The sequence below is a fragment of the Coregonus clupeaformis genome, chromosome 26 (assembly GCF_020615455.1).
Source record: "Coregonus clupeaformis isolate EN_2021a chromosome 26, ASM2061545v1, whole genome shotgun sequence".
NCBI lineage: Eukaryota > Metazoa > Chordata > Actinopteri > Salmoniformes > Salmonidae > Coregonus > Coregonus clupeaformis.
The window spans coordinates 31951028-31968176 of NC_059217.1; the positions used below are offsets into that span (position 1 = coordinate 31951028).

The 17149-nt window shown below is 44.3% G+C and overlaps 1 protein-coding gene across 13 annotated transcripts in view; it reads right to left on the reverse strand.

Annotated features, from left to right (window-relative positions):
* Positions 1–17149, reverse strand: part of LOC121540186 (disabled homolog 1) — an 84143-nt gene that overhangs the window by 45398 nt on the left and 21596 nt on the right. The window contains exon 1 of one of the 13 annotated variants that reach the window (XM_041848857.2): positions 509–724. The exons of the other annotated variants lie outside the window; for them this stretch is intronic. The gene's annotated coding sequence lies outside the window, so the exon portion shown is untranslated. Of the gene's footprint in view, positions 1–508; positions 725–17149 lie in introns of those variants that run through there. 13 annotated transcript variants of the gene reach the window in all.

Consider the following 17149-nt stretch of genomic DNA (forward strand, 5'->3'; position numbering starts at 1 on the left):
CCTTTTATTGTCCCTCGAACAAGGTGCACCTGTGTAATGATCATGCTGTTTAATCAGCTTCTGATATGCCACACCTGTCAGGTGGATGGATTATCTTGGCAAAGGAGAAATGCTCACTAACAGGAATGTAAACCAATTTGTGCACAACATTTGAGAGAAATAAGCTTTGTGTGCATATGGAACATTTCTGGGATCTTTTATTTCAGCTCATGAAACATGGGACCAACACTTTACATGTTGCGTTTATATTTTTGTTCAGTATAGTATAGCAGGTCTCTAACAACATTCTCTAACAACAAACTATCTAACTCAGCCAAAACACACACATACACACACGCAGACACGCAAGCAGGCACACACACTCACTCAACCAGGTAGACACACACATTCACACTCACTCAAGCAGGCACACAGACACACACACCACCACCATGATCTCACCATAGCTCCAAAGCAACAAAACACAAAGCAACAATGTCACAGTGACACGTTTAGTTATTGTACCTACCAGCTGTTACACCTGTCCTGAGAACACCAGATGACTGTAGAATACTGTTGAATACTTTTGAATACTGTAGAATACTGTAAAATACTTTTGAATACTTCAGAATACTGTAGAATACTGTTAAATACTTTTGAATACTGCAGAAGATTGTAGAATACTGTTAAATACTTTTGAATACTGCAGAATACCACACGACTGCTACACTGCTGTACCGAGCACAGAGATGAAAAGAAAAGGCGAGAGAGAGAGGTGAGAAGGAACACAGAGCGAGAGGAGGTTAAAGGTCACTTGAGGAGAGAGGGAGCAAAGTACGAGAGACTGGAGAGAAAAGGAGGGAAGGGTGAGAGATCAGGCAAGGTAAGAAAGAAAGAGACAGATGAAAGATCAGATGATCAGAGAGAGAAAGAGAGGTCAAGTTCAGGACTAGGCAGGTTATTGAAAGCACAAAGAAAAGCAGACACCACACAGCCCAGGGAGAAAGGAGGAGAGAGGGAGGAGAGGAGAGAGGGAAGACAGGAGAGAGGGAGGAGAGGAGACTGTCTGGGACGGTTAATTGGGACCTTATATGACACACCAAGAACCAAACCCATGTCATTTGTGTGTCTCCAGACTGTGTTAGCCTGCTGAACTAAAGCCTGGGTGTCAGCTGTAATAGTTTATGTGGGTCTTCAGACATGGTAGCGGCAAAGCTGCAAATGTCACATTCATGTTGTGTCAGCATCAATAAACTAACTACAATCATTATTCTGAAGACATAAATAGTCTGGCTCATATCTTATTCACCCAAAAGACACACACGACACGCACACGCACGCACGCACATACACACACACACCTCACTTCTCGTTCACCCAGTCTATTTCTAGATATGGGGCTGTAGATATCAATGCTGTGTATTCTATGTTTGAAGGTTGAAACAGAGATAAAACAGGTTCTGTTGTATAAGTATGTTTCTCCCTTGTGCCTTGTTAATCTGTTACAATGTCAATTGAACCTGTTCACCCATGTCTGCTCCTTTTCCTTCATCACACAGCCAGGAAACAGAATCCTCTCTGTCAGACGTGTGACTGAGAGAAGCCAGCAGGCCAGCCTAAACAGGTGTGACTGAGAGAAGTCAGCAGGCCAGCCTAAACAGGTGTGACTGAGAGAAGCCAGCAGGCCAGCCTAAACAGGTGTGACTGAGAGAAGCCAGCAGGCCAGCCTAAACAGGTGTGACTGAGAGAAGCCAGCAGGCCAGCCTAAACAGGTGTGACTGAGAGAAGCCAGCAGGCCAGCCTAAACAGGTGTGACTGAGAGAAGTCAGCAGGCCAGCCTAAACAGGTGTGACTGAGAGAAGCCAGCAGGCCAGCCTAAACAGGTGTGACTGAGAGAAGCCAGCAGGCCAGCCTAAACAGGTGTGACTGAGAGAAGCCAGCAGGCCAGCCTAAACAGGTGTGACTGAGAGAAGCCAGCAGGCCAGCCTAAACAGGTGTGACTGAGAGAAGTCAGCAGGCCAGCCTAAACAGGTGTGACTGAGAGAGAAGCCAGCAGGCCAGCCTAAACAGGTGTGACTGAGAGAAGCCAGCAGGCCAGCCTAAACAGGTGTGACTGAGAGAAGCCAGCAGGCCAGCCTAAACAGGTGTGACTGAGAGAAGCCAGCAGGCCAGCCTAAACAGGTGTGACTGAGAGAAGCCAGCAGGCCAGCCTAAACAGGTGTGACTGAGAGAAGCCAGCAGGCCAGCCTAAACAGGTGTGACTGAGAGAAGCCAGCAGGCCAGCCTAAACAGGTGAGTGATGTGCCGCATCTCTGGATGGAACACAGGAACACTCCTCTAAATATAGGAGTGGGAGCCAGTGGAGTAGAATACTGGGGGTAAAGGAGGGATGCAGTTATACATTATTCACTATAGTTAATCACTGCTGTCCTGTCACACACGCTCACACACTACTGTCATATAGAGGGAGAGGACATGAGAGGGGAGGGGAGAGCTGCTGTATCATGGTGAGGTAGGTCATAAACAGCAGTGTGTCTCAATAACACTATCTAATCTGAAGTCCAAAGCACCCAGTGGCCAGCACAGAGAGAATTGACTCTGAGACACAGAGAGTCAGTCTGTCGCCACCCTACATTCTATCCTCACTAGGATTGAGAAATTCTGTTAACTTTCCCAAAATTCCCAGGTTTTCCAGTAATCCTGGTTGGAGGATTCCGGATTTCCTGCCTGTTCCAGGAATCTTCTAACCTGGATTTCTGGAAAACGTAAGAATGTTGGGAAAAACACTAGAATTTTGCAACCCTACTCCTCACCATCTCTCTCTATTTCGCTCTCCCAATTTCATACTCATAGGTGCAGCACCTACACACAAGTGTAGAAGCGTTGACATAGCTCCTCAAGGTTCAAGGTAATAAGTATTTCAGCTTGTCATAAAACAGCAAAGTGACTGACTCATCCCTGTTATCTCGTACGTAACGCACACACACATACACACACACACACTTAACAGCCCTTAGAGAGGAGTTATACACAGTTGGGTTCTCAGACAGACAGACAGACAGACAGACAGGACATGACTCACTATTGGTCGTTTGGGCTCAGGACATTTTTGCATATTTGAATTTCAAGACTTGTACAAACACACACACAAACAAACACACACTGTGTGGACAAATACACACACACACACATACATCACAGACATCATGTATGCAGCGTGAATAATTAGAACATTCCCATCCTGAATGATTTCACACTCTCTCCTCTACGGTGTTTGAGCACCCTGTCCTCAGGGAGGACAGTCACATGAGTGTGTGTATGTGTGCGCATGCGTGTGCATGAGTGAGGTAGGTAATGATGGCGTGCTAACGCGGAGTCCCACCTTGGCAGAGAAAAGCCACTCTTAGCCATCCATCATATTACCACTGCTAATGATACTCATACATACTACAGATGGAGTGAGAGACGGAGAGAGAGAGAGGGAGAGGGAGAGACGCAGCCAGCATGAAGAGAGGAGTAAATGTGGTGTCACTGACAGAGGTTGAGGGAAGGAGTGTGTCTGTGTGACTGGAAAGGGCAATCAGACCCCCACCTCCCTCCCTGGCACAATATATAGTCACTAGTTACTTCCTCCAAAGAGGAAGGATCATAGCTTGCTGATTCCTGGTATAAAAAAGTTGAGAAACGCTGATCTGACCCCTCCCTCCGCTTCTCTCATTCCTCCTCCCTTTTACTCCCCCTCTCCACGTCTCCCACACAGAGGTGAAAGAGAGAAACTGTGGTGAGCTTTCTATCCCTCTCTCTCTCTCTCTCTCTCTCTCTCTCTCTCTCTCTCTCTCTCTCTCTCTCTCTCTCTCTCTCTCTCTCTCTCTCTCTCTCTCTCTCTCTCTCTCTCTCTCTCTCTCTCTCTCTCTCTCTCTCTCTCTCTCTCTACTACCATCTATACAGTAACAGGTGTGTGTGACTGATGTGTTTGTTACCTGTAGCACTGCCTGCAGCAACACAGTCTCTAGGGACCAGCGCTCTATTCTCTCTACCTCTAATATCTCCCTCTCTCTCTCCTCTCTCTCTCTCCCTCAATCGCTTTCTCTCTGCTGGTGGGACTTGAGGAGCGGCGGTGTGATGAATTGGGATATCGGAGTCGGGCTGTGTGTGTGTGTGTGTGTGTGTGTGTGTGTGTGTGTGTGTGTGTGTGTGTGTGTGTGTGTTTGCCAGCCGTGCTGTAACATTCTCTGTGGTGGAGTTTTAGTAATTAGTCCCACCTGAGTGTCTCGTGTGTGTGTGTGTGTGAGTGTCTTGTGGTGTGTGTGTGTGTGTGTGTGTGTGTGTGTGTGTGTGTGTGTGTGTTGTGTTTGTCGTCTGCTCATCTCGTAAGCCTCGCAGGTGAGTAATTAAACGCACCAAAACACCTGGATCTGATTCTTCTCCCTCGTTCCTCCTCCTATCCATCTTCTCCTTCCTCATCACTCCCTCATGTCATCTTAGTTAGAGCCACACCCATGAGACCTCTCTGGTCCAATCACAACACAGACACCGGATGGCTCCTCTACCACCGGTAATGTACTATAGGTAATATTCAATCAATGAGACTCAGCACATGAAAGCCTAGGCAGAGTGTTAGAGTCAAGGCTTTATGTGCGTGTGCCTGTGTGTGAGTGTGTATGCATGTATGTGTGGGTGCCTGTGTGCATACGTGTGTGTGTAAATCAGTCAGGGAGCAGTAAAAAGGTGATTTAAGACAGAGTCAAAGCTTTGCAGGTCCATTGACATTGAGATGTTACCAGTTAATACGGACTCTAACCCTAACCTCTTCCTCCTCTCCTCTATCCATCCTCTCCTTTCCTCTCCTCTCCTCTCTTATCCGTGTGTCTATATGTGTGTAATATATGCATCTAGAGGAAACCCAGAAGTTGTAACAGAAACAGTCTGAGCGGTCTTATACACAGCAGGAGACACTACAGAGACTAGTGTTCCCTGTTTTGAAGGAGGAGGATGAATGCTACAGACAGAGACCCTGGGCAGAGGAAAGGAGAGGAGGAGAAATTGATGTGAGGAGGGGTGGGGTGGAAGAAGGGATGGAGGAGTGGAGGGGACAGGCTAAGGAAAGAGAAGATGAGAGACAAGAGTGAGAAGTCAGACTTATTAGAGAGCAGGGTAACACTTTATAACAACTCCACGTTATAAAGCATTTTAGTAAATAGTTGATTCATTAATTTATGAATCATTACTCCCACATCTGTAAATGTTAGTAACCTAGTTATTCACACATTTATAAATAACTTTTAAGTATTGAATAATGATTTATAAGATCATTCATAATATGTTTAATATACAGTAGGTCCTTATAAACCATTTACTAATCATAAACTAAAGGGATACTGCGAGATTCCTAGATATCGGTCATTTTTTGACAGTCAGATGAACTCATGGATACCATTTTTATGTCTCTGCATGCCGTTTGTAGATTATTGAAGATGGCATTTCGTTAGCTGGAAATCTCCCGGTACAGTAGCCAGATCTCTCTATTTTTCTCTTTCACACACACATTCACACACACACACACACACACAGCATTCAAAGTTTCAGGCATTCTAAATGTGTGTGAATATAGGAAAAATGAACTGGCTCTATGCATACAAAGAACAAAGAGCTTTTAAACGTGTCCAACAATGTTATGAAAACACTGTAACCATCACTATTGTTCAGATAACTTTACACACATACAGTTGAAGTTAGAAGTTTACATACACCTTAGCCAAATACATTTAAACTCAGTTTTTCACAATTCCTGACATTTAATCCTAGTTAAAATTCCCTGTCTTAGGTCAGTTAGGATCACAACTTTATTTTAAGAATGTGAAATGTCAGAATAATAGTAGAGATAATTATTTATTTCAGCTTTTATTTCTTTCATCACATTCCCAGTGGGTCAGAAGTTTACATACACTCAATTAGTATTTGGTAGCATTGCCTTTAAATTGTTTAACTTGGGTCAAACGTTTCGGGTAGCCTTCCACAAGCTTCCCACAATAAATTGGGGAATTTTGGCCCATTTCTCCTGACAGAGCTGGTGTAACTGAGTCAGGTTTGTAGGCCTCCTTGCTCGCACACACTTTTTCAGTTCTGCCCACACATTTTCTATAGGATTGAGGTCAGGGCTTTGTGATGGCCACTCTAATACCTTGACTTTGTTGTCCTTAAGCCATTTTGCCACAACTTTGGAAGTATGCTTGGGATCATTTTCCATTTGGAAGACCCATTTGCGACCAAGCTTTAACTTCCTGACTGTCTTGAGATGTTGCTTAAATATATCCACATAATTTCCCTTCCTCAAGATGCCATCTATTTTGTGAAGTGCACCAGTCCCTCCTGCAGCAAAGCACCCCCACAGCATGATGCTGCCACCCCCGTGCTTCAAGGTTGGGATGGTGTTCTTCAGCTTGCAAGCTACCCCATTTTTCCTCCAAACATAACGATGTTCATTATGGCCAAGTACGATCTTTGTCCCCATGTGCAGTTGCATACCGTAGTCTGGCTTTTTTATGGCGGTTTTGGAGCAGTGGCTTCTTCCTTGCTGAGCGGCCGTTCAGGTTATGTCGATATAGGACTCGTTTTACTGTGGATTTGTCTCCGTGCTGCTGTGCTGTTTGTTGCTACTTGGCTACCTGCCAAACTATTCACGTTTTACTTTTAATAAACGTTTAATCAATCTCTGTGTTCAACAAATTTACCAACTTTTTAGTTTTGTCCTCACTCATCTTTTTCGTTAAACTTTTTTCACCCCCGGACGTTTTATCCCGAGACAGAAGAGTCATTTTCCTGTGCGTTTTAGCTGCCAATTTTACTTTATTTTCCATTTTTCCATCGCAACTTTTTTCCCCTTATTCAACTTTTTTCACTCCGGACGCTTTATCTGGACATGGTTCGTCAACATCTTCAACAGCCGAAGCTAAGTAGTAACATTAACATGATGTCTTCTAATTGCAGTCGCTGTACTCATAATATACAGTGGGGAAAAAATGTATTTAGTCAGCCACCAATTGTGCAAGTTCTCCCACTTAAAAAGATGAGAGAGGCCTGTCATTTTCATCATAGGTACACGTCAACTATGACAGACAAAATGAGGAAAAAAATCCAGAAAATCACATTGTAGGATTTTAATGAATTTATTTGCAAATTATGGTGGAAAATAAGTATTTGGTCACCTACAAACAAGCAAGATTTCTGGCTCTCACAGACCTGTAACTTCTTCTTTAAGAGTTTTCTCTGTCCTCCACTCGTTACCTGTATTAATGGCACCTGTTTGAACTTGTTATCAGTATAAAAGACACCTGTCCACAACCTCAAACAGTCACACTCCAAACTCCACTATGGCCAAGACCAAAGAGCTGTCAAAGGACACCAGAAACAAAATTGTAGACCTGCACCAGGCTGGGAAGACTGAATCTGCAATAGGTAAGCAGCTTGGTTTGAAGAAATCAACTGTGGGAGCAATTATTAGGAAATGGAAGACATACAAGACCACTTATAATCTCCCTCGATCTGGGGCTCCACGCAAGATCTCACCCCGTGGGGTCAAAATGATCCCAAGAACGGTGAGCAAAAATCCCAGAACCACACGGGGGGACCTAGTGAATGACCTGCAGAGAGCTGGGACCAAAGTAACAAAGCCTACCATCAGTAACACACTACGCCGCCAGGGACTCAAATCCTGCAGTGCAGACGTGTCCCCCTGCTTAAGCCAGTACATGTCCAGGCCCGTCTGAAGTTTGCTAGAGTGCATTTGGATGATCCAGAAGAGGATTGGGAGAATGTCATATGTCATATGGTCAGATGAAACCAAAATAGAACTTGTCGTGTTTGGAGGACAAAGAATGCTGAGTTGCATCCAAAGAACACCATACCTACTGTGAAGCATGGGGGTGGAAACATCATGCTTTGGGGCTGTTTTTCTGCAAAGGGACCAGGACGACTGATCCGTGTAAAGGAAAGAATGAATGGGGCCATGTATCATGTGATTTTGAGTGAAAACCTCCTTCCATCAGCAAGGGCATTGAAGATGAAACGTGGCTGGGTCTTTCAGCATGACAATGATCCCAAACACACCGCCCGAGCAACGAAGGAGTGGCTTCGTGAGAAGCATTTCAAGGTCCTGGAATGGCCTAGCCAGTCTCCAGATCTCAACCCCATAGAAAATCTTTGGAGGGAGTTGAAAGTCCGTGTTGCCCAGCGACAGCCCCAAAACATCACTGCTCTAGAGGAGATCTGCATGGAGGAATGGGCCAAAATACCAGCAACAGTGTGTGAAAACCTTGTGAAGACTTACAGAAAACGTTTGACCTGTTTCATTGCCAACAAAGGGTATATAACAAAGTATTGAGAAACTTTTGTTATTGACCAAATACTTATTTTCCACCATAATTTGCAAATAAATTCATAAAAAATCCTACAATGTGATTTTCTGGATTTTTTTTTCCTCATTTTGTCTGTCATAGTTGACGTGTACCTATGATGAAAATTACAGGCCTCTCTCATCTTTTTTAAGTGGGAGAACTTGCACAATTGGTGGCTGACTAAATACTTTTTTTTCCCCACTGTACAGGAGAGAACGATCGCCTTACGGCGAGAATAGCTGTGCTACAAGCCCAGCTTCAGACGCAATCGTTAGGCAAGGGTAATTTCAGTGTAGGAAAGGAAGAAACAGCGTCTGTGCCACCAGTAAGTACAGACAGTAACGTTAGTATAAATCCCCCCGCACAGTCCCCATGGCCGGACAACTTTCTCATGGCTTCTGGAGGGAAATACTGTTGGAATGCTCAACCGGTGTCGCTCATTCAGTCGACAGAAACCTTCAACCGGTTTTCCCCATTATGTAGCGGGTCGGAGTCTGAGTCTGAGTCTTCTCTTGTCTCTACTCCTCCCGTTACGGGGTCTGAGACGCCGAAGGCTCCCACCATTAGCTCTGACAAATTGAAAACCCTAGTCATTGGCGACTCCATTACCCGCAGTATTAGACTTAAACGAATCACCCAGCGATCATACACTGTTTACCAGGGGGCAGGGCTACCGACGTTAAGGCTAATCTAAAGATGGTGCTGGCTAAAGCTAAAACTGGCGAGTGTAGAGAGTATAGAGATATTGTTATCCACGTCGGCACCAACGATGTTAGGATGAAACAGTCAGAGGTCACCAAGTGCAACATAGCTTCAGTGTGTAAATTAGCTAGAAAGATGTGTCGGCATCGAGTAATTGTCTCTGGCCCCCTCCCAGTTAGGGGAAGTGACGAGCTCTACAGCAGAGTCTCAGCACTCAATCGCTGGTTGAAAACTGTTTTCTGCCCCTCCCAAAGATAACATTTGTGGATAATTGGCCCTCTTTCTGGGACTCACCCACAAACAGGACCAAGCCTGACCTGCTGAGGAGTGACGGACTCCATCCTAGCTGGAGGGGTGCTCTCCTCTTATCTACCAACATAGATAGGGCTCTAACTCCTCTAGCCCCACAGTGAAATAGGGTGCAGGCCAGGCAGCAGGCTGTTAGCCAACCTGCCAGCTTAGTGGAGTCTGCCAATAGCATAGTCAGTGTAGTCAGCTCAGCCATACCCATTGAGACTGTGTCTGTGCCTCGACCTAGGTTGGGCAAAACTAAACATGGCGGTGTTCACCCTAGCAATCTTATTAGGATAAAGACCTCCTCCATTCCTGCCATTATTGAAAGAGATCGTGATACCTCACATCTCAAAAATAGGGTTACTTAATGTTAGATCCCTCACTTCAAAGGCAGTCATAGTCAATGAACTAATCACTGATCATAATCTTGATGTGATTGGCCTGACTGAAACATGGCTTAAGCCTGATGAATTTGCTGTGTTAAATGAGGCCTCACCTCCTGGTTACACTAGTGACCATATTCCCCGTGCATCCCGCATAGGGCGGAGGTGTTGCTAACATTTACGATAGCAAATTTCAATTTACAAAAAAAAAAATGGCGTTTTCATCTTTTGAGCTTCTAGTCATGAAATCTATGCAGCCTACTCAATCACTTTTTATAGCTACTGTTTACAGGCCTCCTGGGCCATATACAGCGTTCCTCTCTGAGTTTCCTGAATTCCTATCAGACCTTGTAGTCATAGCAGATCATATTCTAATTTTTGGTGATTTTAATATTCACATGGAGAAGTCCACAGACCCACTCCAAAAGTCTTTCGGAGCCATCATCGACTCAGTGGGTTTTGTCCAACATGTCTCTGGACCTACTCACTGCCACAGTCATACTCTGGACCTAGTTTTGTCCCATGGAATAAATGTTGTAGATCTTAATGTTTTTCCACAAAATCCTGGACTATCGGACCACCATTTTATTACGTTTGCAATCGCAACAAATAATCTGCTCAGACCCCAACCAAGGAGCATCAAAAGTCGTGCTATAAATTCTCAGACAACACAAAAATTCCTTGATGCCCTTCCAGACTCCTTCTGCCTACCCAAGGACGTCAGAGGACAAAAATCAGTTAACCACTTAACTGAGGAACTCAATTTAACCTTGCGCAATACCCTAGATGCAGTTGCACCCCTAAAAACGAAAAACATTTGTCATAAGAAACTAGCTCCTGGTATACAGAAAATACCCGAGCTTTGAAGCAAGCTTCCAGGAAATTGGAACGGAAATGGCGCCACACCAAACTGGAAGTCTTCCGACTAGCTTGGAAAGACAGTACCGTGCAGTACCGAAGAGCCCTCACTGCTGCTCGATCATCCTACTTTTCCAACTTAATCGAGGAAAATAAGAATAATCCAAAATTTCTTTTTGATACTGTTGCAAAGCTAACTAAAAGCAGCATTCCCCAAGAGAGGATGGCTTTCACTTCAGCAGTAATAAATTCATGAACTTCTTTGAGGAAAGATCACTGACCATTAGAAAGCAAATTACGGACTCCTCTTTGAATCTGCGTATTCCTCCAGGGCTTAGCTGTCCTGGATCTGCACAGCTCTGCGAGGGCCTGGGATCGGAGAGACACTTAAGTGTTTTAGTACTATATCTCTTGACACAATGATGAAAATAATCATGGCCTCTAAACCTTCAAGCTGCATACTGGATCCTATTCCTACTAAACTGCTGAAGGAGCTGCTTCCTGTGCTTGGCCCTCCTATGTTGAACATAATAAACAGCTCTCTATCCACCGGATGTGTACCAAACTCACTAAAAGTGGCAGTGATAAAGCCTCTCTTGAAAAAGCCAAACCTTGACCCGGAAAATATAAAAAACTATCGGCCTATATCGAATCTTCCATTCCTCTCAAAAATTTTGAAAAAGCTGTTGCGCAGCAACTCACTGCCTTTCTGAAGACAAACAATGTATACTGAAATGCTTCAGTCTGGTTTTAGACCCCCATCATAGCACTGAGACTGCACTTGTGAAGGTGGTAAATGACCTTTTAATGGCGTCAGACCGAGGCTCTGCATCTGTCCTCGTGCTACTAGACCTTAGTGCTGCCTTTGACACCATCGATCACCACATTCTTTTGGAGAGACTGGAAACCCAAATTGGTCTACACGGACAAGTTCTGGCCTGGTTTAGATCTTACCTGTCGGAAAGATATCAGTTTGTCTCTGTGAATGGTCTGTCCTCCGACAAATCAACTGTACATTTCGGTGTTCCTCAAGGTTCCGTTTAGGACCACTATTGTTTTCACTATATATTTTACCTCTTGGGGATGTTATTCGAAAACATAATGTTAACTTTCACTGCTATGCGGATGACACACAGCTGTACATTTCAATGAAACATGGTGAAGCCCCAAAATTGCCCTCGCTAGAAGCCTGTGTTTCAGACATAAGGAAGTGGATGGCTGAAAACTTTTTACTTTTAAACTCGGACAAAACAGAGATGCTTGTTCTAGGTCCCAAGAAACAAAGAGATCTTCTGTTAAATCTGACAATTCATCTTGATGGTTGTAAAGTCGTCTCAAATAAAACTGTGAAGGACCTCGGCGTTACTCTTGACCCTGATCTCTCTTTTGACGAACATATCAAGACTGTTTCAAGGACAGCTTTTTTCCCATCTACGTAACATTGCAAAAATCAGAAATTTTCTGTCCAAAAATGATGCAGAAAAATTAATCCATGCATTTGTTACTTCTAGGTTAGACTACTGCAATGCTCTATTTTCCGGCTACCGGATAAAGCACTAAATAAACTTCAGTTAGTGCTAAATACGGCTGCTAGAATCCTGACTAGAACCAAGAAATTTGATCATATTACTCCAGTGCTAGCTTCCCTACACTGGCTTCCTGTTAAGGCAAGGGCTGATTTCAAGGTTTTACTGTTAACCTATAAAGCGTTACATGGGCTTGCTCCTACCTATCTTTCCGAGTTGGTCCTGCCGTACATACCAATACGTACGCTACGGTCACAAGACGCAGGCCTCCTAATTGTCCCTAGAATTTCTAAGCAAACAGCGGGAGGCAGGGCTTTCTCCTATAGATCTCCATTTTTATGGAACAGTCTGCCTACCCATGTGAGAGACGCAGACTCGGTCTCAACCTTTAAGTCTTTACTGAAGACTTATCTCTTCAGTAGGTCATATGATTGAGTGTAGTCTGGCCCAGGAGTGTGAAGGTGAACGGAAAGGCTCTGGAGCAACGAACAGCCCTTGCTGTCTCTGCCAGGCCGGTTCCCCTCTCCACTGGGGTTCTCTGCCTCTAACCCTGTTGCAGGGGCTGAGTCACTGGCTTGCTGGTGCTCTTTCATGCCGTCCCTGGGAGGGGTGCGTCACTTGAGTGGGTTGAGTTACTGACGTGATCTTCCTGTCTGGGTTGGCGCCCCCCCTTGGTTTGTGCTGTGGTGGAGACCTCTGTGGGCTATACTCGGCCTTGTCTCAGGATTGTAAGTTGGTGGTTGAGGATATCCCTCTAGTGGTGCGGGGGCTGTGCTTTGGCAGAGTGGGTGGGGTTATATCCTTCCTGTTTGGCCCTGTCCGGGGTTTCTTCGGATGGGGCCACAGTGTCTCCGGACCGCTCCTGTCTCAGCCTCCAGTATTTATGCTGCAGTAGTTTATGTGTCGGGGGGCTGGGGTTAGTTGGTTATACCTGGAGTACTTCTCCTGTCTTATCCAGTGTCCTGTGTGAATTTAAGTATGCTCTCTCTAATTCTCTCGTTCTCTCTTTCTCTCTGAGAACCTGAGCCCTAGGACCATACGTCAGGACTACCGGGCATGATGACACCTTGCTGTCCCCAGTCCGCCTGGCCTTGCTGCTATTCCAGTTTCAACTGTTCTGCCTGCGGTTACGAAACCCCTACCTGTCCCAGACCTGCTGTTTTCAACTCTTAATGATCGGCTATGAAAAGCCAACTGAGAGACCTGAGCCCTAGGACCATACGTCGGGACTACCGGCCGTGGTGACTCCTTGCTGTCCCCAGTCCGCCTGGCCTTGCTGCTATTCCAGTTTCAACTGTTCTGCCTGCGGTTATGGAACCCCTACCTGTCCCAGACCTGCTGTTTTCAACTCTTAATGATCGGCTATGAAAAGCCAACTGAGATTTATTCCTGATTATTATTTGACCATGCTTGTCACTTATGAACATTTTTGAACATCTTGGCATGGTTCTGTTATAATCTTCACCCGGCACAGCCAGAAGAGGACTGGCCACCCCTCATAGCCTGGTTCCTCTCTAGGTTTCTTCCTAGGTTTTCGCCTTTCTAGGGAGTTTTTCCTAGCCACCGTGCTTCTACACCTGCATTACTAGCTGTTTGGGGTTTTAGGCTGGGTTTCTGTACAGCACTTCGAGATATTAGCTGATGTAAGAAGGGCTATATAAAATAAAATTGATTGAATTGATTGATAGATACTTTTGTACCTGTTTCCTCCAGCATCTTCACAAGGTCCTTTGCTGTTGTTCTGGGATTGATTTGCACTTTTCACACCAAAGTACGTTCATCTCTAGGAGACAGAACGCATCTCCTTCCTGAGCGGTATGACGGCTGCGTGGTCCAATGGTGTTTATACTTGCGTACTATTATTTGTACAGATGAACGTGGTACCTTCAGGCGTTTGGAAATTGCTCCCAGGGATTAACCAGATTTGTGGAGGTCTACAATTTCTTTTCTGAGGTCTTGGCTGATTTCTTTTGATTTTCCCATGATATCAAGCAAAGAGGCACTGAGTTTGAAGGTAGGCCTTGAAATACATCCACAGGTACACCTCCAATTGACTCAAATGATGTCAATTAGCCTATCGGCAGCTTCTAAAGCCATGACATCATTTTCTGGAATTTTCCAAGCTGTTTAAAGGCACAGGCAACTTAGTGTATGTAAACTTCTGACCCACTGGAATTGTTATACAGTGAATTATAAGTGAAATAATCTGTCTGTAAACAATTGTTGGAAAAATTACTTGTGTCATGCACAAGGTAGATGTCCTAACCGAGTTGCCAAAACTATAGTTTGTTAACAAGAAATTTGAGGAGTGGTTGAAAAACTAGTGTTAATGACTCCAACCTAAGTGTATGTAAACTTCCGACTTCAACTGTAGGCCTACACACTCTCCCTCCCACAACTTCTCTCTTTAACTGGGCGAGTTCGTTTTGCATGGCCCGGTGCCACAGGTGGGCGGAGTATGCACATTTTAGGGCACCAGGCCATTAATGAACTCGTCCACTTACTCCCGCTCTCACACACATCCTCTCTCACACACCTACTCTTGCATACACATGCAGCCTACCTTTGAAGCATCTCTTTGAGTAGCCTATTCCTTTTTCTGTTCTTCCTGTGCCATCCAAATTTAGAAAATGGCGGCTCAGGAGCAGAAAGAAAAAACATAGATCTGGTAATATTGGGCATAACTATGACATGATTTTGGCTAGAGGCACATGGTCTTCAGCGATGTAAAGGGGTTTCATGTAAAGCCGCAAGCAATGACTGTAGCTGTGGTCCGTGTTATGTAATGTGTTTAAAAGGGTCCATTCGGAAACATGTGCACTTAAAAGGTTCCGTGATTAATGGCGTCAAAAACATTTACGGTGATTTAGATGTCACGCGTTATCGTATTATTAACACGTACACTTTCACAGCCGTAGTTTTGAGTGACCAGTGTAATTTCTTGTCATTTTTTGAATGGGTTTCCCCCATTCTCCCGACAGTAAGGCCTGCTCCCCTCCTTTTCCCGACAGTTGAAAGTGCCGTGCCCAGTTGATAATCACCCCGATAAAACCCTCGAAACTGAACCTAAACTATTCCAAAACTAATTTCACAGATATAACAACAGATTAAATAAATGAAGTAAAGCATGATGGTGGAGAAAGGGGGAGAATGGGTGAGTTGATGAGCTGGGGGAAGCGAACAACGCATAATTATGTTATCACCAATTGTGAATGAAGAACAGGGCGGCCCATTCTATTGTATTGATCTATTCTAATTATAATCTCAAAATGGTATGTACCTTATATCAGTCCAAACAGTCTTATCAGTCTACTCTGGCCTACTTGGAGTACACAGTGAGAGCGTGCCTAATTTACAATGGCAAGAGACCAAGACAAAATGATTGCACATGCTGAATGAAAGTTCCTACAAAATCTGAATGAAAACGACTCAGATGGTGTGGAAGAAATTAATCATGACATCTATGATGATTATTCTTCTGATTCTGAGCCTCAGCCTGAACCTACACCTCCGAGGCCGAAGTGCAAAAAAGCCAGAACGGTGCGCACTGAGCAGGTGCTCACCTCACCACCAAATGAAACGGTGAGACAGGAGAGAGGAAGGGATGGCACCGTTTGGACAGAACAAGCCGGTGACAATGCTACGGGATGATTATCAGCACAAAATGTCACCACTGAGAGAGCAGCCCTACTTCTCAAGCTAAAAACGACATCAGCAACACACTCACCAGCTTTTGTTGTTTATGTGACATGGACTTTAGAGGAGGCTGGTGGTAGGAGCTATAGGAGGACGGGCTCATTGTAATGACTGGAATGGAATGATTGGACTGGTGTCAAACGGTTTTCATATGTTTATGTGGTTGATATCGTTCCATTTATGCCATTTCAGCCACTACTCCTATAGCTCCTCCCACCAGCCTCCTCTGATGGACATGCTCCAACTGATGCCATTGGGTGAAGATACACACCATGTAAGCACGAGCTGACAATAATTGACTATTTTTGACTGCTGTCATTACAACACTTATATTAATTATAATGCCATTATTGCGTTTGTGCTGATTTTCACAATTTATCAAGCACAGTTGGCGCTTATAAAGATGATTAGGCTACTGATGTTTTCATCATTCGACCACATGTCTTGGTGGTTCGGGTATTATAAACAAACGAAAATGCCATTGTGTTATTTGAAGAAAATTGTTACCCAAGACCTTCATAAACTTAATATGTACAGTACAGTACAGTATATACTGTATTCTAGTCAAGGCCTATCCTATTTAACTATTGCTGTACATATACTATTCTTCAGATATACAGTTGAAGTCGGAGGTTTACATACACTTAGGTTGGAGTCATTAAAACTTGTTTTTCAACCACTCCACAAATTTCTTGTTAACAAACTATAGTTTTGGCAAGTCGGTTAGGACATCTACTTTGTGCATGACACAAGTAATTTTTCCAACAATTGTTTACAGACAGATTATTTCACTTATAATTCACTGTATCACAATTCCAGTGGGTCAGAAGTTTACATGCACTAAGTTGACCATGCCTTTAAACAGCTTGGAAACTGTAGGAGGGACTGGTGGACTTCACAAAATAGATGGCATCATGAGGAAGGAAATGTATGTGGATATATTGAAGCAACATCTCAAAACATCAGTCAGGAAGTTAAAGCTTGGTCACAGATGGGTCTTCCAAATGGACAATGACCCCAAGCATACTTCCAAAGTTGTGGCAAAATGGCTTAAGGACAACAAAGTCAAGGTATTGGAGTGGCCATCACAAAACCCTGACCTCAATCCTATAGAACATTTCTGGGCGTGTGCGAGCAAGGAGGCTTACAAACCTGACTCAGTTACACCAGCTCTGTCAGGAGGAATGGGCCAAAATTCCCCCAACTTATTGTGGGAAGCTTGTGGTAGGCTACCCGAAACGTTTGACCAATTAAAGTTAAACAATTTAAAGGCAATGCTACCAAATACTAATTGAGTGTATGTAACTTCTGACCAACT